Source organism: Pteropus alecto, unplaced genomic scaffold (assembly GCF_000325575.1).
Source record: "Pteropus alecto unplaced genomic scaffold, ASM32557v1 scaffold135, whole genome shotgun sequence".
Lineage (NCBI taxonomy): Eukaryota > Metazoa > Chordata > Mammalia > Chiroptera > Pteropodidae > Pteropus > Pteropus alecto.
The window spans coordinates 664383-687818 of record NW_006438076.1 but is presented as its reverse complement, the minus strand read 5'-3'; the positions used below and the strand labels follow the sequence as shown (position 1 = coordinate 687818).

The window sequence follows — 23436 nt, the reverse complement described above, 5'->3', positions numbered from 1 at the left end:
AAACACTCAGAGCCCTTATGACCACCCAGTTCTCTGCCTACCCCTCTCATATCTAAAACCTGTTGTAGACAGAAGGCTTGTTTCCCTTTTGTACGGTAATTCTGAGAGAAGTTATTTCTGATGTCTTCAGCACTATCAGGCGGCTCACCTAGGACCAGCGTGGGTTCTTAAACAGAACTCTGCAAGGCCAGTGGGAACTGGCCTCAGGGGCATGGAAAGGGTGTCTGAACCTCAAGACTCTTCCAGACTAGATTGGGGAATGCACCTTAGGAACACCCCACCCCACCTTTCCTCAGGGTGAGTGTCCGCACAGGCCCTCTCCACAGTGAAACCCCAAGTCCGCGTGTGTCCAGCATGGGAATGCTGTACAGGCCTTCTCGGGTACCTGACTCCTTCCAGAGAAGAGAGTTTGGGAACACAAGCCGGGGAATTACAAGGTCTGCAGATGTTAGTGCTCTCATAAGGCTCACTGTGTCCTACAGGCAACTCTGGAGCCAGCTGTCGCAGGAGCATTGTCTGAATAACTACGGAGATGTGCCATGCACAGGCCCAGGAGAGGACAGGAGGCTTGGCCCAGGATTTTGATGACACAGATCATAACCACAGGCAGCATGGCAGAGCAGAAGGAAATCAAGTTTTGTTAAGCACGGTTATGGATCTGAACCCCAGTTCTGTTACTTAATGGCCAGGCGACTTGAGCAAGCCACTTAACCATACTGAGACTCAGTTGCCTCACCTGTGAAATGGTTATAAAAATATATTTTTAAAATTGTAGTATGTTTTAAATGTAATTGCCCATATAAAGTTCCTAAAACACAGTAATTATGCAACAAATAGTAACAATTGCTATTATTAGTTCATAAATTGAAACTTGGGCAACAGTTTAACCAGGTATCACTGACCCAGGCCATTTAGGGTCTAATATGCAGAGTCAAACGGGCTGTGTTGGAGATGACAGGCAAATGAAAGAAAAAGTTTCTAGAAGAGAGTGACCAAGGTTCTGACAATTTATCAGCATCTATGAACTGTGCTGGCATCAGAGCCCATCTCCCAAGGTGAAATATAAGACCTGAGAATGGCAAACATGTACATCTGTAAAGGATTTGTCTATAATAAGGGCAGAGGCCTTACCTTAGAGAGATGAGAACAGGAAATAGGGAGAGAATTACCGTTGGCAAGGCTGAACAGAGGTGGGTACCCGGGGACAATGCTGTTCTTCTCTCACCATAGACTAACTAGATTTGATGGAATCATTGACAATATGCATATGCCCATCCAAAAGGAGAAGAGCAGCCCTGACATCAGGAAGCTGGCCTGGCACTCACAGCTAGGTGCTGTCCTGTTGAACACGATTTCACAGAACAACAACATCAGACGAAGCTACTCCATCACCATGTCTGAACACAGACAAAAACATAAACATTGTCCATACCACCAAATATGACAAAAATATCCCTCTATCCTGGCTATGATGAGTGGCACTGCTTCCTCAAAATTAACAGCTATAGGCTCCCACCAGTCTTCTCTTTTTCTAAATAAGATTTACTAATACACTCAATCATAGAAATCTCCCCTCTTCCTGCCGTCTAACTCAGAGCAAAGTATTGCTTCCTTAAATATTCCCCAAATCACCTAAAACCGTCCAAATCCTGTTTAAGCGCTTTCTAATACTCCCAGTGAGGCTCCCCATGGTTCCTCATAGTGTGCATTCTCACTAGTTACAAAAAAGCCCACTTGTTCAGCTACAGAGGTGCTCCTGGTGCTCTTTGCCTGGAAGGCATTGACACCACAAAGGACCTGAGGGCACACAAAAGAAGAGGTGTAAGTAAGGTCGCAAAATCATTATGCAAGCCAGTTGGTTTGTATTGCCAATTCTTCTGAAAGTCACTAGAAAGTCACTGACATATGTACATTTTGTACATATGTTTGCCTTTGTATCAGGATGTGAAGAATCAAGGAAACAACCAAATTTAAATACAAAAAAAAAATCATTTAAATGAGTTAAAATTTTAAGTTCGGGTCTTAAATTTTATCTAGCTAACTTGTTTACCAAGGGTGCTTGTCATTCTGAGATAATTTTACTCCCACCACAAAGACTTGTATCTCTTCATAGCACCTGGATTGGGCCTCATTGGGAAGTATCAGGAAGTTTGATGCTCCTACTAGTCCAGCCAGCCTGGGAGTGAGAGAAGGTGGACCCAAGCACGGTGTCTGCAGTGTCTTACCAGCCTTCCGTGGCAGTGTGCATTTGCTGTGGAGTCAGAAACTTATGCTTTGGAAGTTGACACTTACTCTGTGTGTATTTTCATTGTTGTTTCCTTATTGTTCTTTATAATTGTTTCTCAGCATATTTTGGAAGTGCTAGCATGTCTCAGCTATACAAACAAGGACCAAGAGGAGGCACTTAATCTCCACCTGGTTTGGTTTTGAAGAGAGAACAACACATCCCTGGAAGCCGTGATGAGTGGTGACAGCAGAGTGAGAGAGCCCTCTAGGACAAGAGAAACTTATAGACACAGAGTTGGATCTATTGACTTCTATTCTAGATACTTTCCAAGAAATTTTCTCTTCTAAACTTCAGGAGTTCTGCACTGTCCGAAGGGAAGGTATTGCTTTATTGGGTGCGAGTGGACTGAGCCAGAGTTAACAGGATAAAGGCAAAAGTGAAGACTTACAGCTCAAAATAAATGAGGAGAAAGACCACGGCTGAGAAAAGTATGGAGCCTGTGAAATGACAATGAAGATGGCCATGAAGAGTTTCAATTTCTTACTCCCAGCTCCAAGAGATAGTTGCAGTCTGTGTGAACAGCGCCCCCTAGAGCACAGTACAAAGAGTGTCTCCTGAAGCTGTGAAATTACCCAGCCTCCAGGAAGCCTACAGTGTGGTCCAGGCACAAGTACAAAATCTCTAACATGCGTTAACATATTTAATTCTCACAATAGCCCTTAAAGGTAGATAACCGAGATTTAGAGAAGTTATGTAATTTGCCAAAAGTCACAAAGCAGAAAGCCAAAAGAGTGAAAGATCTAGAAAAATCTATATCTGCCTGACTGAAAAGCCCTTGTTTTTATCCCTATGGCAGACTCAAAATAGTTCAACAACATAGAGGGAAAGCAAGCAGTTATTCAGAGCCTATTTTCTACGCACCAGGAATGAGGGCTTGCCATACATTTTCTTACTCAATGGAGAGATTATGTAAGAGAGTAAGAGCGGGCAAGAGATCAGGCCTCTTTTAGATACTGAACGTGAAAGGAGAGTGAGGGTCTAGTGGAGAGGGGACAGGTTTCCAAGGACAAGGAAGATCATGAGCAAAAGCACCAAAAAAAAAAAAAAAAAAGAGAGAAGCTTGGTATGTGGGAGAGTGGGGGTTTTCATGGAGAGGGTATAGGATCAACTGTATTAGAAAAAAGAGAGAAGCTTGGTATGTGGGAGGGTGGGGGTTTCCATGGAGAGGATATAAGATCAACTGTATTAAAACCAAGGTTGCATGTTGGAGGAGATGGTCACAGGCCTTGATGTCATGAAAAGGGCCTCCTAATGCCAGGCTAAGTTCAGAAATGGTCATGATGCTGAAGTAATTAGGAAGCAACTGTAGAGGCAGTTGAAGATGTTGGTCTATTGAGCACTGTGCTTACTTTGGAAGCTGCTAGAGGTCATCCTGGCTTGAGCTCAATGTAGGCAATGGCCTGAAGTTATGGGAATTACTTCTTCCATGGGAGGCATTTATAGATATCTATGGGTTACTGCATCTTCTACAGTCAGAGGTTTGTTGTGATAATAATAGCTACTGTGGCAGGATGGAGAGCTCCCCTACCCGCTCCATGTGCCAGTGATGATGAGCTGAACCCTGAGTACTCATTGCTCTAGCAGACAGCAAAGCATCCTGGCGTGGAGTCAGTCAGTTCAGCAACATTAATTGAGTGTCAAGGCCATGCCTAGGTAACATACCAGAGCTACAGATAGGGGAAGACACACAGGCCCAGCTCTGCCTCATACCAACTATAGAAACTTGAGCAAGTAGCTCACCATTTCTAAGCCTACCTTGCATGCTGTTTCCCCTGCTGGTAACACCTGGCCCTCTACTCTCCCCTCCAGGCTGACTTCTTGGTTTCAACTTAAATGTCATTTCTCAGAAAGAAACTTAAAGGTCAGTTTCTCAAAGAGAGAGGAGTTCCTGACCACCCTCTTCTACATTTAAGTCAAGTTTATTCCCCTAGAATATTTTATTGTACTCTTTAGTTTTTATTTGTAGTATTTACAGTGATTTCAATTTATAAACTTACTTTTGTGCTAGTCTGGGGGCTGAGACACTACCCGTCTCCTCCAATGCTATATCTCCTGTGCCCACCTAGCTCATTGCCAGGTACAGAGTAGATACTCAATAAATATTTGTCAAAGAAATAAGTAAATACAGTAAAATGTGAACACCCCAAAGTGCTGTGGAGAGGGTAATGGAGCCTCACACCATTCTCCAACAGTGGGACTTGGTGTCCGAGCACTCGTGTGGGGCGGATGATTGGGTACAGAAGGACACTTTGCCTAAGTGGCCTCGTGGCCTCAGCCTCCTCATAACCTAACCCTTTCTTGGAGCCTGTGTCATCCAGTGGCTCATTTGCTGAGAAGTCACTATGAACATCAAGCCACTTGCCTCTGTCTGAAGAGGTGCAGGAGACGATTTTCAAAGTTTCATATATGGGTGACACCTGGAGTGGCCAACAGGAGCTGCTGGGTTTGGAATTCCCTGTGTTTGGCTTGGAATGGACCAAGCTGTTTTTGTCAGGACTCAGATTAAGTTGAAAGGACAGTAGGGAAGATACCTAGTAAAACACTACAAATGTGATTACTGTCCGGAGAGGGAGGACAGGTCCCCACAGAATACTGTGATATTTCAATCAGTCTGTCCTAGAAACAGATAGGACCCCTTGATGTAGGAAAGTATTCTTAGAAGAATGAATTCTGCCTTCAGTGGATTCTGACTTTAACGCAAGTTCACAGACCTCTCTGTGCATTCAGGCGAGACCTCCTCGGAGTTACTATCTTAACTGGTGAATTCTAGTTTCTGATGAACTATGAGTGTAAATTAAATTACCACAGTGACCCAAAGGCTTTTCTAGTCACATGGTCTTTATTCTCATTAATATTTGAAGATAACTGCATTACATTGAAAATATCACTGGATATGTCTAGATATATAATCTTATACTGAAAACAAAATATGATGTTCTCAAAAGATGGTATGTGGACAGAAATTTCTTGTATACAGTAAGTCATATTACATTAAAACGTTAGATATTTAAAGGAATATTTTACTAAATTATTTTATAAAGTGAAACATAACTTTTGCAAATAAAATAATTATCTTCTCACTTGTTTATTTTTTAAAAGTATATGTGTTAGGGGAGTAAGTTTGTTTTTTTCTGAAAATTGGACACATCTGCAATGAAACAATTCTGAAATCTCGTCTGTTGAGCCACCCACCTCAAATGGCAGTGGAGTTTAATAAAAAATGTAAATGTTTACAGAAAGTTGTATTTATTATGTGTGCAGAAAGCTGGTATTAGTTTGATCCTTCTAGTTCTCTGTGGCTTAGGTTGTTATTACATCAATTCAATCTTTCCAGCCCAGAAACGAATGAATTCCATGTGGACTGGAGGCCCTGAATATACTTTTTCCTGTGTGTCTGCAACAAGTACACTTTGTTTTTAAGAAAACATATAGAATTCCAAACCTTGGCAACTTGTGAAGTAGTGGACTCATTCAGCTAATGCCTTGAATACCAGCATTGGGGAACTAGGGAATTGCGTTGGTATAGCCCAGCTCCAGTAGATGTGTAAAGAGGTAGGCATGGAACACCAGCTTCTTCAGTTCAGAGAGGATTCTGGATGACTTTTGGTCCCACATTCTAGCTTATGTTTCAAGTTTCCCTGTTGCAGCCCCAGCAAGTGGCCTACCAGGTAGGATTTAAGAAATGGGTATGTGGGGTTTGAGTCTGGAGTTAGCCACTAAGCCTCTAACTAAATAACCTCTCAGTATCCACTTCCTCATCTGAAAAACAGGGACATTCATTTCTATCCTACAGATGGATAGAAAGAGATTAGACAACACTTGGTCATGGAAAGTGATCAAGGTTTTAACACCTTCAGTAATACCACCTTCGGCTCTGATTTCTCCTTCAAAGTCCAGCCGTGCATTGAATGAAAGATCCAATCATGCCATTGTCTGTGATGCCTTTAATTCTGGGCTTCTCTGCACCAGTGTCCAGGCATCAATAGCATCCTGCTTCCCAGAAAGGTCCTGGGAAGGGCAAGTTCTGGGATAAACCATGGGGCAGTAGATTAGCTGGAGAACCAGCATTCCTGTTGGTTCTATTGCTCTGCCCTGGGGAGCTTCTGAGAGTCAATCATTACCAGCTTTGGCATGGGCTGTGTCAGCCATCACAGTTGCATTAATGGGGCAGCACATCACCCACCCTCCCATGTCCAAGTGCTTTCTGGGAAAGCCCTGGAGGCAGAGGGAAGCAGAACCAGCAGCCTTAGTGACCTGGCTGTTCTATGCCATAGAGACGCCCTTGGACTCAAACTGGATTTTTCTCTTGAAGGGGCATTTCTTGTCACCGAGAAGAAGGCAGCCCAGGAAGCCCTCTAAGAATACAGACACTGCTGCAGAGATGTCCCACTCAGCTCCTCACAAGGGTGATGAGCTACTCCAGCAATTGTCTTGAGCTGCTCTTGACCAATTATCATGTCTGCCACTGAAATGAAGAGGGCAAACAGAGCAAGGGGGCATCTCCCAGACCTTAGAGCCATGCCAGGACAGGGAAAACGTGGGACCGCACTGAGACCCAGCTCCCGAGAGAGACCAGTGGAGCCTACAGCAGACCCGCTGATGCACTTTTTCTCATTCCTTTTGTTTCTTTTTACTCAATGGTGTGTGTATAATGACCTGGAAAAAGTGAAGTTAAATTTCCTTTTATTTCCTCTTATTTGCCCTTCTATCATAATCAAATTGAAAGAAGCTTTTCCAACTCAAAAACGTTACTTGACCTCTCTGAGCTGCAGTTTTTCATAATGAAATTGATGATTATAATGCCTATCTGTTATGAGGATTACATAGAAAATACACATATTTACACACACACAAAAACTTATGCACAAATGTTTATAGCAGCATTAGCCATATAGTAATAGTCAAATCGTAGAGGCTTGGGGGAAGAGGGAAATGGGGAATGACTGCTAGTGGGTACAGGTGTTTCCTTTTAAGGTGATGAAAATATTCTAATATTGAGCATGGTGATGGTTGTGCAACTTTGTGAATATACTAAAAAACATTATTGTGCATTTAAATGGGTGAATTATATGGCATGGATATTGTATCTCAATAAAGCTGGTACAGAAAAAATACACATGCAAAGTGCCTTTTGCATAGAAGGGACTCAGCAAACTCCTCTCCTGTCTCATCCTCGTCCCTCTTCTTCATTTCTGAGTCCTCATTCTTTGCTCTTCTCTTTCTACTTCCTCCTCCAGCACCAGCCTGAAGCACAACCTTAGGCCCTTGGTGGGCCCTCAGTTGAACTTGGCGCCTCTCCCCTATAGCAAATAGCCACTGTGATTCTGGAGGTACCATCACCAAAATTATTTTCTTGGCCCCAGAAGCCCGGGGGGTCCAGAAAGCATTTTTCTGTTTATCCTCAGTCTTAAACAGAAGTGCTGCCAGGATATAGAGAGACAGCTCTTCTCCTGCCATCTATGGGAGAAATTCTTCTTTCCCACCTGTCCAGGTGGCAATCAGGCAGAGCAAATGAGCAGAGCATGGACACCTCCCACCCATCCACCCTCACCTGAGCTACACAACTGAGAACTATGTATATTATAACCCTGAGCTGGCAGCTCCAGGGTAAAGCCCTATTCAGCTCCACCCACTCACCTCTCACACCTCTCTGAGTCAGGAGTTCGGGATGAAACCATGTGCTTGGGAGCCAAGTCCATAGTTCCCCAAAGCATGGCAGGCCCACAGACTCATGGTCCATCTGACCAGATGTGGGAATTTACGTGGCCTTGGCGCCCCCCTGCTTCACCTCAGCCCCAGCCCCATGGCACCCTCCCACACTCATTCATCCTCTCTCATGCTCTCATGGGAGCTCAATTTTATTCTCTCCCTCTCTCCTCCCCTCAGCACATTTTTTTAATTTTTATTTTTTTCAGTATTGTGTTTCTTGCCCATAGCTCTTGTTCTATTCCTAGAGTCAGTGACATTGATCATCCAATTCTAGTTGAAACAAGTCTCTCTGGAGTCTCCACAATACCTTGCAGATAAGCCAGAATTCCATGGGACCATTGTAAACCTCTCCTTGCCCCATGCTCCATCCTACCATTCCTTCCTTTTGCCCCACACACAAAGGAGAGAGAAGGGGACACGAACCATGATTGGGACGGGGTGGGCAGGTCTTTACTGCTTCCTTGGATGACATCTGGGCAGAGTCCATATTCAGGACCCTCAAGGGATGAAATAAAACCACCTACTCTGTATTCCCAGAGGTTGGCCCCTTTCTCAAAGGCAGAGCTGGGTGTCCCTTGTGTGCCTCCTGCAAAAGGGCCACCATCAAGGAGCAAGAAAGAATGTACCAGGCTACCCCCTTTCTATTTCCAGTTGCCTCCTTAAGAAAATCCTCCCCTGGATTAACATAAATCATATTGACTGTGTGATGACACACTGTCAGGACCAGACCTTGATCTTACTAAGCATCATAAATAACTAATGATTTGGGGGGCCAGAACTAAAGTGTAGCCCTGTCTATTACGAGCACTAATTCCTCTAAAAGGAAACGAGGCCAGTCTACCTGGAGAATGCGTGCAGGCGCCCCGGAGTCTCCAGCCTTGAAACACGTGGTCCAGAGTCTGACTTGAATTCCAGCTCTGCTGCTGACTGGTGTGTGACTGAGCCGACTGCCTGTGTTTCTACAGAGCTACTTCCCCAATGTAATCGATTAACCTGGAAAATAGAAAAGTAAGTCACTAAGAAAAGCTAATGAGCAATAAAGACCCTGGAGCTCATTGTGAGTTTTTTCTCTTCCTCCCTTCCTCCCTCCCTCCTTCCCTCCCTCTCTTTCTCTCTCTCTCTCTCTCTCTCTCTCTCTCCCCATCCCTCCCCTTCCTCTCTCTCTCTCTCTCTCTCTCTCTTTCTTTCTTTCTTGAATGTGTCTGTCTTGCTGTTCTGCCCAGACCTAAATTGTCACTTTTCTTGTTCTTCCATACTCCCAATAACTGTACCCATTTTCAGGGATGGGTTTTCCCCACATCATTTTAGGTCTAGCATGTTCCATCGTGCTAAAGCTCCCTGAGCTGCACCAGGCCATATAGAGAAGAGAAAATGGAAGGAAGATCTCAAGGAATTGCAAAGAGATGGACAACTGACCTTTAGCACTGACCAAAATGCTGACTCCCTGGCACCTGGAGGGTGTGAGGTCTGCGCTGTGGGAAATACTGACTGAGAACATCTCCGCTAAAGGCCAGTGGGTGGGGTTGGCAAAGCAAAGGTGGGGTTTAACAGGTGTCCTGAAGGTAGAGAAGGGGTAGGCTATAAAGTGGTATAGACCTGGCTTTAAACTCAACTCTTTCCACTTATTGGCAGGATAAATGACTTTGCTTATCTGAACCTGAGTATTCTTCATCAAAATGAAGATAAAAATACTTGTTTCACAAAGCTGAGGTGGGATCCAGTGTCAGAACAGCCAGCAGAGGGTCCAGCAGAGGGAAACCTCAACTATGTCAGCCTCCTTCCTTGCTTAGCAAGGCTGAGAGGCCCTGATGAAGGGACAGCCAAAGGATGAGTTGGCATTTGAGGAATAATTTTAACTCCTCGATCTGGATTTGAGGAGGCAGCTGGCTCGCCCACCAGACCCAAGGACAACCTCAGGTTCCTTCATGAGCTGCAGAGGAAAGGCAGGGAAGGGCGTACAGTCCTGCAAGGGTAGGCGCTAGGCCTCGGAGAGGATTCTCTGCCTTCTTATCCCTGTTCTCTCTGGTTCATCAAGAAGCTCTTCCCTTCAGAACCTCTAGGAGAGAGAGGGCAGCAGGCTCTGGTCTGTTTTAAAGGAGACCTGCAAGGGGCATTTTTCCATACATGAAACCCAGGGAGAGAAGTCTTTGTTTATCTGACTGCTTGGGCAAAATTAACAAAGGGGGAGAAAAACTGATAGGAAAGAAAAAGATTGCTCTTAAAAAGATGAGATTAGATTAGACCACAAAGATCCAATTGTGCCAGACCAATTGAATTTCCTCTGAGGTTAGCATGACCAGCCTTCCAGATCCAGAGGAAGTTGGAGCTCAGGGTTTGGTGACTGACACCCAGCATGATCTTTTCTCTAAAAGCTGGTAGCAAGGGTTCAGGTCCCATGACCACTGGGCAGATGTGAGAGGTGCACCCCCTACCCGCTGCATACTGGGGCAGCACACCCAGGTTGAAATTCCTACTCTGAACAATTTTTCCCAACACCTTCTTCTCTTCCTTCTTAGCACTTAATACAACTTATTTAATATTTATTTTATTTAATTCAGGCCATCCTCAGCTCTGTAAGTGCCACGACCGCCCACTACTTTAAGCAAAATCTAGATTCAGTCTTATTATTTTCTTTCTCTCACCCCCACATCCAATCCATTAGCAAATCTTGTCATCCGTTTCTACAAAATAAATTCAGAACCTATCTGTCCCCTTTGCTCTATCTCCACTGCTGCCACCTTTGTCCAGAGCACCAGAATTATTGCTTCGGTGAAAGAAGTCACTTGCGTGTTGATCTCTGTGCTGTCTCTCTCTCCTCCCTATGAACATCTTGCAAATTGGATCATGTTGCTTCCTTGCTTAGTCTCTCTCAGCTTCTCCCTCGCTCTTGTGACCTCAGTGCCTTACAGAATCTGAGCTCTGCCACACTCCCCAGCTCCACTTCATTTCACTGTGTTTCCACCAGCTCACACTTGCCGTTCCTTCCCTTGGGACTGCCCTGCTTGGGTCTCCCTATGGCTGGCTTCTTCACGTCACTCAGGACTCAGCTCCTACGTCACCTCCTCTCAAGGCCTTTCAGCAATCAATCTGAGGTGGCACCCACTTCCTCAGTCAACTCCGCCACTCCATTCTGTTTTAGCTTCTTCCCAGCTCTTTGTCAGATGTCATTTTAGTGTTTGTTTACCTATTTACTATGTGTTCACTTCATGCCTATCTTTCTTCTACTAGAATATACACTCCAGGTAAGCAGCTCTTTGTTTCCCCCTGAATCCTCGGCACCTAGATTCACAGTGGAAACTCTACAAATATTTTTTGAATAAGTGAAAGTCCACATCTTCCCCTGGCTGCAAGTGCCACAAGTGTGGGAACTTGGTCTGATCTGCCCACCACTTTATAACAAATACCACACCTTGGGCCTCAATAGTCTCTCTAGAGAGCAGAGAGCAGAGAGAGAGACAGAGAGACAGAGAGACAGAGAGAGAAAGAGAGACAGAGACAGAGAGAGAGAGACAGAGAGAATTGCAACTGAACACATGTTTTACTTGCTCACCTAACGAACAACCAAATAGATGTCCAAAAATGGTATGAAAACTACATGTGGTGAGTTCATAAATGCCAACAACACTGACAGGTGAGAAGAAGGTAGCACATTATGTCTGTAAGCATGGTAAGCATTTGTGAGCATTTTTTCCTTCTTCTTTTTTTTTTTTTTTAAGTTAAGCTTAGATTTTTTGCAATGTGTAGTGGCACATATATCTCAGATATTTCCACCTGAGAAATGTATATAAGAAATATATGTGCTTCTGACCATTCATTTAGCATTTATTTGCTTGGTCAAGGGTTTTAAAGCTTTGAAAGCGCAAAAGCAGCTGAACCATGTGCCGAGCTCAGAGGTACTGAAGGAAAAGTGGATGAAATAGAGAGAGCAAATGGAATGCAAGACTGAGTGAGGTTCTGGGGTGGTGAGGCCTACAGAGAGCATTGGCAAGTGAGAGCAGCTGGAAGTGAAGAGACGAGGAAGTGCACACTACTGACCAAGCAGGAGTCCCCGGAGAAAGCCCCACTCTGTGTGGAAGCATGCAATGCAGTGGTGAGCCCTGAAATGAAAGATGTAGGAGAACAGCGATTGAATACAACTACATACCACCAGATTTTATTGACAATTAGCCACTGTTAGAATGGCCTATGGCTAACACTGGCTACAGTTAGTGTTTGTTGAATGAATGAATTGATGAATGATTGAAAAATGGGAAGAGGGTATATCTGTCGGTGTTATTTGAAGATGAAAGGAGACAAGAAGGAAAAAAGGAACTGGCAATTAACGGATGTTCCACAAAATTTTCTTGAATTTCATTAGCTTAAGGATGGTTTTTCCTCTAAAGCATGGATCGACTATAATGAATATTTATGGATCTTGCTGTGTTCCAGGCACTCTCCATGTGCAAACTCAATGGATACAACTCCTCCGTGACAGAGACATCATTATTATTCCCTGTGTATAGAGGGGAAAACCAGAGATCAGAGAAGCCAAGTTATTGATCCAAGTTCATTGATCCAAGAGCTAGAAAGTTAGAATGCAGTAATTTCAACTGGTATGAAATGTATCCACCTTCAGTTTAATTATTGTAAGAAACTCATTAAAATGCATCCCTACCAATGTGACTTTCTTTGGCACAGATGGAAAGTTGGCAATATATTCTCTAAAAGGTCCTCATATCAGCCAGGCAGATCACCTCTCATACATGGTTGGAGACACATGGCAGGGTTTGATTTTACTTTACAAGAATGGGGACTGAAAGGTTGAAATTACTGCAGGGGGAAAGGAAGAGACATTTACTGCATGTCTTCCCTGTGCCAGAAACTGTGGTAAGGGTTTTGTGGAAAAAGATTACATTTAGTCCTCACAGTGATCCCGTGAAGTAAGTATAATGATCTCCGTTTTCCAAGGGAGGGAACTGAGGCTTAGAGAGGTTAAACAGCTTGTATGAGGCAGAGCTGGGATGGGAACTCAAGACTTACTGGGGCCTTCTAACACAAATCCCTAAAGATTTGGCCCACAGATGAGTGAGTTCTGATCTAAGGTAGGGAAGGAAAGGCAGGAAGACCTAGGGAAAAGACAGGCCTCCCCAATTCTGTTTTCTTCTTTATTTTCTTCCTTGTTGTCCTTCTGTCAATAAATATTTATTGAGAGTTTGTCACATGCTGGGCTCTGTGCTAGGAGCTGGGGATACAGCATTAGAAGATTGATATTCAGGGAGGTGGAGAGAGCTAGGCAGATAATAAAAAGAAACCAAATAAACGGTAATTATAGATTGTGATAAGGGCTAAGAAAGCCACAGTAACTAGGGTGACCTTGAAAAGTATCAGTAAGTAGAAGGACACTGGGTACCAAATATCATGGGAGTAGCAATGTCAAGATAAGAGAGGACAGGTACTCACGCAGGCAGGGGAGGGGCAAGCTCAGACTCCGCCTCCTCACAAGCTTGCTGGGTGGTGGTCTCCCTCTCCACTTGCAGCAGCACCCACTGGCACCTGCTGAGGGCACTGCTCAGAGTTGTGGGATTTCAGACAGACTTAGGAAACCTGGAGAGCTCAGGAAGGAGGCCTGCCCCTACCCCAGGATGGGCGCAGATCAAGCTGCAGTTTTCCCACCTGTCAAATTGTAATACTGGCATCTGTTTCTCAGGGCTGTCATACAAATCAAAAGATGTAGTGTTTGGGAGTATTCCGGTGGATGAGTGACAAACTATATAAAAGTGAGTTGGAATTGTAGCGAGAGGGAATTCAATTAGACATAAGAAAGAACTTTTTAACTGAAAGGATGATATGTTGCTATAGCTGGTTTCCAGAGAAGAATTTACCTATGTTGACAACTTAAAATAGAAGCAACGTCTGCCTTAAATAAGTGCCTGACACCCACAGGCTTCATAGTGTGGGATGAATAAATGTAGAAATGAAAGAATTTTTAAACATAGGCATGACTTGCAGAAGAGACAGCTTAAGGAACTCAAGAAGTCTCTTTGCTATTACTAGGTCAAGAATTCCAGACGTTTCTCTGAAGAAAAGTGAAGGTACCACTAGTTGGAATATTGAAAATTAGCCCACTGCTGCTGCAAGGGTGGGTCTTTGTGGCCCACATCAGCTTGACCAAGGGGCCTGGAAACATAACAGCCTAGAGGTTCTCATTGCAGGTGAGGAGCTGGCAGGATGCAAGAAGAACAAAAAAAATAAAAATTTGTCTGGAGTTGCTCAGAGAAGTGAGAGGCAGGGTGGCTCTGAAACCCAGGTGTGAAGTAGAGGATCAGATGATCAGATGACCCAGGTGTCCCCGGACCAGCTTCTGTGCCAGGGCCCTCTCGCAGCCCCTCCCCTGGTACAGTAACTTCCCTCTCTGGAACATGGGGGCCATGTTGCTGGGGCCTGCCTGGGAGCAGTTTGAAAAGCAAAAACAAGGTATGCACAATGTCAAGGATGACTCTGGGGCTGGGACAGTCAACCGTGTGAGGTAAAAACAGTATCCTTCCGTTGGGTGTTCTGCCTTCTCTTTATCACCAGTCACAGGAAGGTCCTAGCAATGGCTCAGCAAGCATCTGGTCTCTAGTCACCAAAGAAAAATACATGGTGTCTGCTGTATCTGCATTTAGAAATTAGCCTGCCTGTGGTCTGGCTGTTAGAGTCCCTGGGGCCCTCTCATCCACATGGCTAAGCAGGCACAGACAGGAGCCACTGTTCTGCCAGCTTTCACATAGGCCCTTCCCTGTAGCAAGGCACCAGCTGAGGGAATTAAAGAGGACTGCTTCCTGAAGCAGACTCAGCTTGTACCTGAGGACGAATAATCAGGGACCTGGGTAGGAGGTGAGGTCAGCTGAGATGGCACCCTGTAGAGAAGTGTGCTGGAGCATTTAAAACAGAACAAGAGACATGCTGGAGAGAGGGGGCAAGAGGTTTGAGCAGCAGGGCAAAGGCGGCGGGGAGGGGCAGCCTGGGGTTTGCTATTGGCTGCCTGAGGTTTAGAGCACCTCTGGGGTCTCTGGGGCCTCAGGCAGAAAGGAAGCTGCAGGCTTATTTATAGGGCAGACCCAAGCAGCCTGAAAATAGGCTTAACCAGGGGAGGTAGCCAGAAGTGGCTGTCCCTGGTCCCAGCTTAAACTGTGTGTCGTAGAAACATCTCTGTTCCTTTGAGCCACTACAGAGAGTGGGGTCGCTGGGGACTCACTCCATAGTACAAGAACACAAGACCAAGAGTGCAGGGCTCATGATAAGCCTCTTCCAGAACCCTGGAACGGAAAGAGGATTCCCAGAACACCCAGCCATGCCCTGCCTGGAAGCTGGAGGCCTTAATGCACCTTTCAGAGAGATGGACACCAGTTCAGTGTCCATATAAGGAACGTGGCCAGCAGCTTATTTTCATTTCCCTCTGAAATCTATCCCTGCCTGTCAACACCTATACAGACTAAGCTTCTTCCTGATATCCAACCCAAATCCTTAGGCTGAGATTTGATTCTACTGTCATTCTGTCTTCAGTAAGTAACAGAAAACCAGCCCCTTCATATATTAGAAAGCAATTCTGGCCCACAACCCTCAACCGACCTTCTCAAATGATGGCCTGTTTCCCAGACTCATTTCACTGTCCATATAGTCGGACCGTGGGAAGGAATTGGCCCGCGTCATACCCTGAGCATCGGCTCTCCCTAGTCACATCCCAGGTGCCAGCCTAGACTGGGCCATTACCCTTCCCCTCTTCACACCTCTTTCCTCAAGATACTTAAAGAAGCATCTTTGCCTGTGGAGGTCCAAGCCTGCAAACACCACCATAGGCCATAAAACACACAGCCGAAGGGATGTATGTTTTAATGAGAAGGGGAATAAAATCCAAATCCTATACCCATTTTTCTTCACTCGCCAGCTACCTTCTTTCCCCAGTGGACTTCATTTTGTCTGTACCTTAACAGTGATGAATTTCTGCACTGGCTGGGAAAGGAAACCTTGAATTCTCACAGACAGCAGATTCGGGCAAAGGATTCTCACACCTGGTCCAGGTAAGCATTCTGAGTTAGGATTTCTCAGAACTCTCTTTCTCCTCTCCATCTAAAGAAATGGAGTCGTTGGGAGAAAATATGAGCTTTATCTCCTCAACCACTCTATCCCACCGGGGATGCCCAAGAAACAGACTGGATTGGAGAGACCATCAGGTAGAACGTGTCTGTCACGCATGCCTATACTCCCAGTGGAAACTTCTGCAGCGTAGGGACTGTGTCTTCACACTTGAGCACAGCTTGGTTTCCCCTTAGAGGTTTTGTAAGTGACCCTCTGACCATTCCTGTGACTTATCTCTGAATCCGACCCAAGTCCTCTCTCCTATATGCATAATTCATCATTGGTCCACCTCCCCGACGGCATCAGAATACCCCGATCCCTGCAATGGTCGAATGCGCCTTCCAGCACAAGACTGGGACCACTCTTATCTCTTCAAACATCACTGGTCCTGGACTCCAAGGGGCCAAATTTCAAAGCGCCTTTTCCTGTGGGAAGCTAACAACAGTTATTCACAGTTTCCCAGTTCTGTGAACTCTTCAAGGACAAATGACAGATCTGGATAGAGCCAGAAAGCTCCCAAGAATTTAATCAAGAGCAGCGAAGCGTGAGTCTTCCCCTAGGGGTAGTCACCTGAGACAGGTTGGTTGTTCTAACTGCAGAGACAGTATTAACCTGTTGCTTTCAACTGTGCTGTGTCGCATATTTAAATCTGCTCACCGGGGATATGGTGGTACATTGATATACCCTGGTTGACACAATTCCCGAATCCAAGCCAGAAAACATTGGTGTTTGTGCAATTGAAAGCGAAGAAGGGCCAAGAACGTTGGGAAATTCTAAAAGAATTGAAATTTCAGGCTTGTATCTCAAAATGTATTCAAAAAGAATCATCTCTTAGAATGCAAAATTTACATGGCTTGATAACTCGAGGCCGTAGCATGAGGCACATACACAAAACCGGAGACAGACTGTTGCATACTGGGGAACAGATTTAAGAAAATACCAGGATTCTCTGAGTGAGAAAGTTATTGAGCCAAAGTGATGCTGGGTAAATTCAAGTTTATATTTTTCTTTTTTGAGGGGGAGATTTCGCACTCCTTTCCGCCTCAGTTTCCCTGTTTGTACAATGGGTGAACTGGACTTGATGAGCCCTTAGAATGTTTACTTAAAAAAAATTAGTCTCAGCACTGTTTTTTGATGGGAAGATATTGGGTTGAGTTTTATATTAACAGCAAGAGCCCTCAGGGTTTTCCAGAAGCAACTACTTGGAGTACAACCTCTTTGGATTCCCAATAGTCTTGAAGTTGCCCATTGTTTGCATTATTCTTGGTTTCTTTCTACTATTCTTCAAACAGAACTAGGGAGTTTCATGTGCATAGGCATCACTCCCTTGGTTTGCTTGTGGATTATGACAAGGCAATGGCCAGGATGGCGACCTTCATTCTCTGAACATCTTCCATAACAAACTCAGCAAGGATGCTTAGGATCATTCCGTCTGAAGCAGAGAACAAACTCCAGTGAGCCTTTTGACCATAAGGTTATTTGTTGTTTATGATTTTGACTTTTCTAGGTGCATTCCCTCCTACATATCTCCATTCTAATTTTTCCTTCATCCTTTTAATTTGCTTGAAAACATTTGTTTTTGTTGTTTTGTTTTTCAAATTTCCAAAAACCTCTGCTTGTTTAAGATGACTTATGAACTATATGATCAAGCTAACCACTTTTGGCTGTCTAGAACAGAGCTAATATTATTCATGAATTATGAACTATATGATCAAGCTAACCACTTTTGGCTATCTAGAGCAGAGCTAATATTATTCACGAAATTATATGTGTGTGTGTGTGTGTGTGTGTGTGTGTGTGTGTGTGTGTGTATTCAGGAAATAGAACAGATTGGAAGGTCTAAGGCTTTTTCTCTTCACTTTGGGCTTTACCCTAAGTCACCACAGTTGTGTACTTTCTTTTCTCAACCTATAAAATCTGAATCATCTTAGTGGCCCTGAGATATATGTAGATGGTAACTTTGGGCTTTCCCTCAACCCCCTTCTCAAGATGAACATCGCTCGCACCTCTAAAAAATGCCCTACTGATGTGGGGAAAAGAGAAAGTGGTAAACAGAAATCTTTCAAACTAATTACGATAGACAACTATACTCAATTAATTATTGGTCAAACATTGCTTTCTGTGCCAATAGTGACTTGAACTAACAACAAAATGCATATTCTGACATTTTGTTTTTCTTGGGCCTTACAGCAACTAATCCGGAACTACTCTTGAGTTCTTGTTAGAACCCTAGGAGTTAATTCAGCTCTAGGGAGAAAAGTCCTCGGTTGCCTTAAAGTGGCTAGCCTGAAGTAAGTCAGTCAGGAGTTAAACCCAAAAGTGCTGACTTTTCCAGATATTCTGAACTGTGTGATCTCACTTAATATTTTAAGGTCTCTTACCCCACCTGCCAAGTGGAAGAAAGAGGAATGTATGGAGGACGCTGGAGTCAGCTGAAGGTGATTCCGAGTACTATCTTGCCACTTTCTACCTAGTGACTTGGCTCAGCTTCCTCAACCCAGAGCTCCAATAGGGTGCTTGAAGGGGTGTCAAGTGTACCAAGACACTGATGCCCTTAGTCTCATCTAAGGGCTAGGCACTCGGGAGGGGCAGGGAGGGGTGGGGACAGTTTCATTCTGCTGAAAATGCTCCTCCCCAGATATGCATGCATTTCAAAAGAGCAGAAGAGCTAGGTAAAGCAACCGTGGGCTTTGTTTCTGAGGAGGAGGTGACTGAAAAACCAGTCCCCTGCCCCACACAGTCCCTGACTCCCCATAACATTTGGGGGCCATCAACTGATCTCGCTGTGGCCAAGAGGCCATGATGGATGTGTGTATTAGGGAGGGGTGTGTTCATCACTTGGACTTTGGAGAAGTTTCCTGAATGAGGTCAACTCTCCAGTTCATATTTCTGAGCCACACTTTGTCCCAGTAATCAATCTGCCAGTAGATCTTATGTGTTCTGCCTCTTCACAATCTCCTAACTAGCTTTCCCAGCAATGGTCTTACCCACCTCAATCATCTTGTATTTTGCAGATGAAGCAATCTTTTAATATGATCTTACATAATTTCCCACCGCTCAAACTCCTTAGCATTGCACATGATGTCCTTCATCACATGGTCTCACTCTGCAGCTCATCTCATCTTTTTTCACCCCTCCCCATACCACCAACTTCCAGCCACACCAGCTTGGTATTCCCTGTATATGCCACACTCTCTCATTCCTTCGTATTTTTGTAAATGTCATGTCCTTGTTCTGGAATGCCCTTCCTCCTGCTGTCATCCTGTCTACCCAAGGAGTTTAGGATCATACTTCCATGAGGTCTTCTGTAGGCAAAGTAAGATCTCCTTCCTGTGCACGCAATGATTATATTATGACTACGTTTCCGTGAAACTGTTTCTATTCAACACGGTATTTATCCTGCTAGAGTGTCAGAGCTTGCTTCTATGTATATACTCCCTAAACTGTAACCATTAGGTGTTATTCTGTAAGTACCCAGGACCTAGCACAGTTCCCAAAACATTATAGGTGCTCATTATTAGCTTGCTGAAAGGCAAATGAGGAAAAAAACCTGTATATATAATAATAGCATTAATGAGAAGGACAATAATAAAGAGAAGAAAAATAATAGTCATCATCAGCATCTTAAATGGTAGAATCAGGTGGAGTGAAATTTGGGTCAAATTCAGGATTAAACTGCTGAGACATATAAGCAATCCAGTGAGAACTCTGAGAAGGAGTTAAGAAATCTTCAATCCATAGAGGCCACAAGACAGGAAAAAGGCAAGCATGAGAGTTAAAGTGGAATCCTGGGGAAGCCACTGAGCTGTGAAAAGGTCCAGTGTAGATTTGTAACCTAGTGCAGAAAAATGCATTGCTGAGGAAAGGAGAGGGACATGCATGAGAAATGTGAGTCTCAGCTCTGCAGAGCAAAGCATGCTTAGCCATTACACATATTATATTTTTTTGTTTTAAATTCAGAGAAAACTCAAAGCCGCCAACAGCACCAAGGTTCGAAGAACCATTCACAAGTGTCCCATTTACTGTGCTTCCTCGAGATGTCAGTCCTGCACCTCAACTGACTTGCTGTGTTTTCTTACATAAAAGAAAACCCATGTTCATGCCTTAAGTATCAGAAAGAAAAGAAAAGAAGAGAAGAGCTCTGCTGATGGTTCATACCTTCCCAGATACCCCTATCTCATTGTTTTTAGGAAAATCGAGTTGACTTAGTGAGGCTACATTTTCACAGAACAAGGTAGTGTAAGGCAATCCAAGCCAGGCTCGTGACTGAAGGACACCCGGTGCCAGGCTGGGTAAGTCCTTGTCCACCACGGCATCCTTACCACAGTCATTATGTTTTGCTCCATTTTGTGTGCCTCACTGAAGGAAAAAATAAACCCACATTTTTCCCTTGAGCTTGCCAATTGCAGTAAACAATTGCATGACTATACACAATCTATAAGGCAGAGATGTTTGGAGAAGGGGGCTCCATGCCCATTCATTCTTAGGCTCGTATAAAGCAGAACAATGAATAGTGCCACTCATTGACACAGAGTATTTGTCACAGCAGTATTTAGGGAGCTGAGCAAGTGTTGAGAAATCCAAATGCATTCACTAGGAATAATGCAACATTTCAAAAAAGGAAGGAAAGGCATTTTGATGAAGGTAAGCGAAATGTCTTGCTAACAACAACTTTCGCCCAGATAAGCCTTCAAGCCTTTTCCATACTAGACCTCACTAGCACATTTATCCTCCACCTAAATGATGGAAAAGGCCTGAGAGAGGTTCTGCTATTATGCAAGGTCTTATAGCAACTGAAGATGCTATCAGAGGCAGAAGCCTTACACACTTGTCTACAACCAAGAAGAGAACCCTGGCACCAGGTGGGAGGCGACCACAGGTTTTAACTGCCCTCCAGCTCGGAAATGGCTGAAGGAGGGCAAGAGGAGGCTGACAGCTCCTAATCCACATGTGACCAGAAGATCAAGAGCATCAAGTGAGTGAGTTAAAACCACACCTTTTTCCCCTGGGGAGTGAAGGACTATTTAGATTTGAGGTGGAGGAATAGGGCTAACTTTCCACCAGAATTGACTCCTTTTTCTCTACACAGGGTCAATATGACATTTCTCCCCCTTACCTCATGGATTGCCAGAGCGAACACTGAGACAAAAATTCAATTTCTTGATCCCCAAGAAAGCAGTCAGATTCTTGATGTGAGTGAGTCCTTGTACCTTTGGTCCAAGAGATTGGGTGTCCAAGGTGAGGGTGCCTGAGGTCCTGTCGGCTTTTATGAGTCTGTGGGTCGGCTCAGATTGGCTGCCTGCTCATCTATATGCAACAGTTCTCAAAGAACATAGTTTACTTTAGAACCAGATCCAACTAGAGTAGGTGTGGCAGTAAAACGGGCTAGATATGCCAGAGGTGTTGAGCTGCCAAGGCTAATTAAGAAAGATTTGTATATGGAGCCATGGCTTGGAACCAGAAGGCCAGTTTTTTCAGGCTGACAGTGTCTTAGTCAAATGGGTGAGGTTGAGCACATGCACACCTAGGCTAGATGCTACCATGTGGGGATGCTGGGGGGCTCTAAGGAACCACTCCAAAATTTCTCTTGTTCAGTGACTCACTCAGTGGCCATAGAAGGTCAGGCTGACCTAACCGTCCCTTGGCCACTCATGTCTCTCACTGGTCCCAGCACAATGTAAGGCTTTATAACTGAGACTTTATAGCAAAGTGGACTGGAAACGAAGCCCTGCTCCACCAACTATGTCACTTGGGGAGAAGTTCTTAGCCATTTGCCCTCAGAACTCCAGGATGAGATAATGCATGCAATGCACTTGACATACACTTGGCATTGAGTAAAATACTCATGAAAATCAACATACCCCGAGTATCAGCTTTCTTTCCTCCTTCCCACCCCAATCCCCTGGTGCTATCTCCCTCTCACTTACACTGAGAGAGAGATGCTCTCATCTCACACCGTTCTGAGATGCTGTCTTTTCAGTGTCTTGCCCTGCGATGGTGTGCTCCATGCACCATCAGTGGTCACCACCAGAGCATCAGAAAACAGTCTTCCTCATAAGCTGTTGTTCTGTTTTCATAGAGTAGTGTAGAGTAAATATGCATAGGCCACATATCCCTTCACTGTCTGTCCCTTTCTCCACTGAACATGACAAAAGATGATATAAGGCAGCAGTCTGCAACCATTTTGGCACCAGGGACCGGCAATCCTGTGAGAATCTAATGCCTGATGATCTGAGGTGGAGCTGAGGCGGTGACGGTGACGCTAGCACTGAGGAGTGGCTGCAGATACAGATGAAGCTTCCTCTCCTGCCCGCTGCTCACCTCCTGCTGTGTGGCCTGGTTCCTCATGTACCGGTCTATGGCCCGGGGATTAGGGACCCCTGATCTAAAATATCAGACTTAAAAGATTTAAAGAGCAGGAGAAGCTGGGAAATCACGCTGGAATTCAAAGGCCACATGCCAGTGACTCTGACACCACTCAATTACACGGGAGAATTAATACATCATGATTTTCATAGTGAGGATAAGATGGAAACGAATGCATAATTAGATGGGAAAAGGAAATTTTGTTTTCAAACACTTATAAGTACAATCAGTTGTAATAGGAAAGGAAAAAGAATAGCGTAGTTTAAGTAAAACAGCTTATAGTAGCATTTCTGTGTGGAGTTTGATTCTAAGAGAGCTGTTCTTGGGAGCAGCAAAACCCTGGGGGCATGGAGAGGCAGGCAAAGGCGGAGTAGGGGGAGAACATGAGGGGAAATTCAAAGCTCATGCTAAACACAACTTTTCCCCTTCACGGAAGTTTTCCTGTGGGCACACCAGTTCTCACCCTTGCTCCCCTGTCCCTAGGCTCACCGCCCTCTCCAAAAGTACCTCCTTTCTTCATACTCCACTATGTGGTCCTCTACCTACCTCTCTGGTATCCCACCCCCACCTCTCAGGATAACCTCCTAACCTCAGATTCACCCCACCCCACCTCTGAACAGAGCATCTCCCCAAGACGGGTGTGGGGCCATGGGAATGCGCAAATGCAGGGAGAGTGGGTGTCCAGGGCCCTGGTGCTGCACTCTCAGATGACTGAGCATGATGCCAGCACCATAGGGTCATTGCTGAGGAGGGGAGCGCTCTGCTGAGAGTGACTTTGGCTGAAGAACTCTGCATGGTCCTGTGGAATCTTCCCTAAACTCCAGGGCAGGCTAGGATGCATCAACCTTCCCTCCCTCTTTCCTTCACTCAGGGTTAGCCTTGATGGTTCTCCTAGCTCCCACTTATTTCCTCTTGCCTGAGTATTTCCCCATCTATACACCATTAGCCCCATCTTGATGTCTGATTCTCTGAGCCCT

General features: G+C 44.7%; 1 protein-coding gene across 1 annotated transcript in view; it reads right to left on the bottom strand.

Moving 5' to 3' along the window:
* The window catches only part of KCNJ1 (potassium voltage-gated channel subfamily J member 1), a 27119-nt gene extending 5708 nt beyond the window's left edge, over positions 1-21411 (bottom strand). The window contains exon 1 of the mRNA XM_006915188.1: positions 21210-21411. The gene's annotated coding sequence lies outside the window, so the exon portion shown is untranslated. The remainder of the gene's footprint in view (positions 1-21209) is intronic.
* Positions 21412-23436: the final 2025 nt, after the last annotated feature.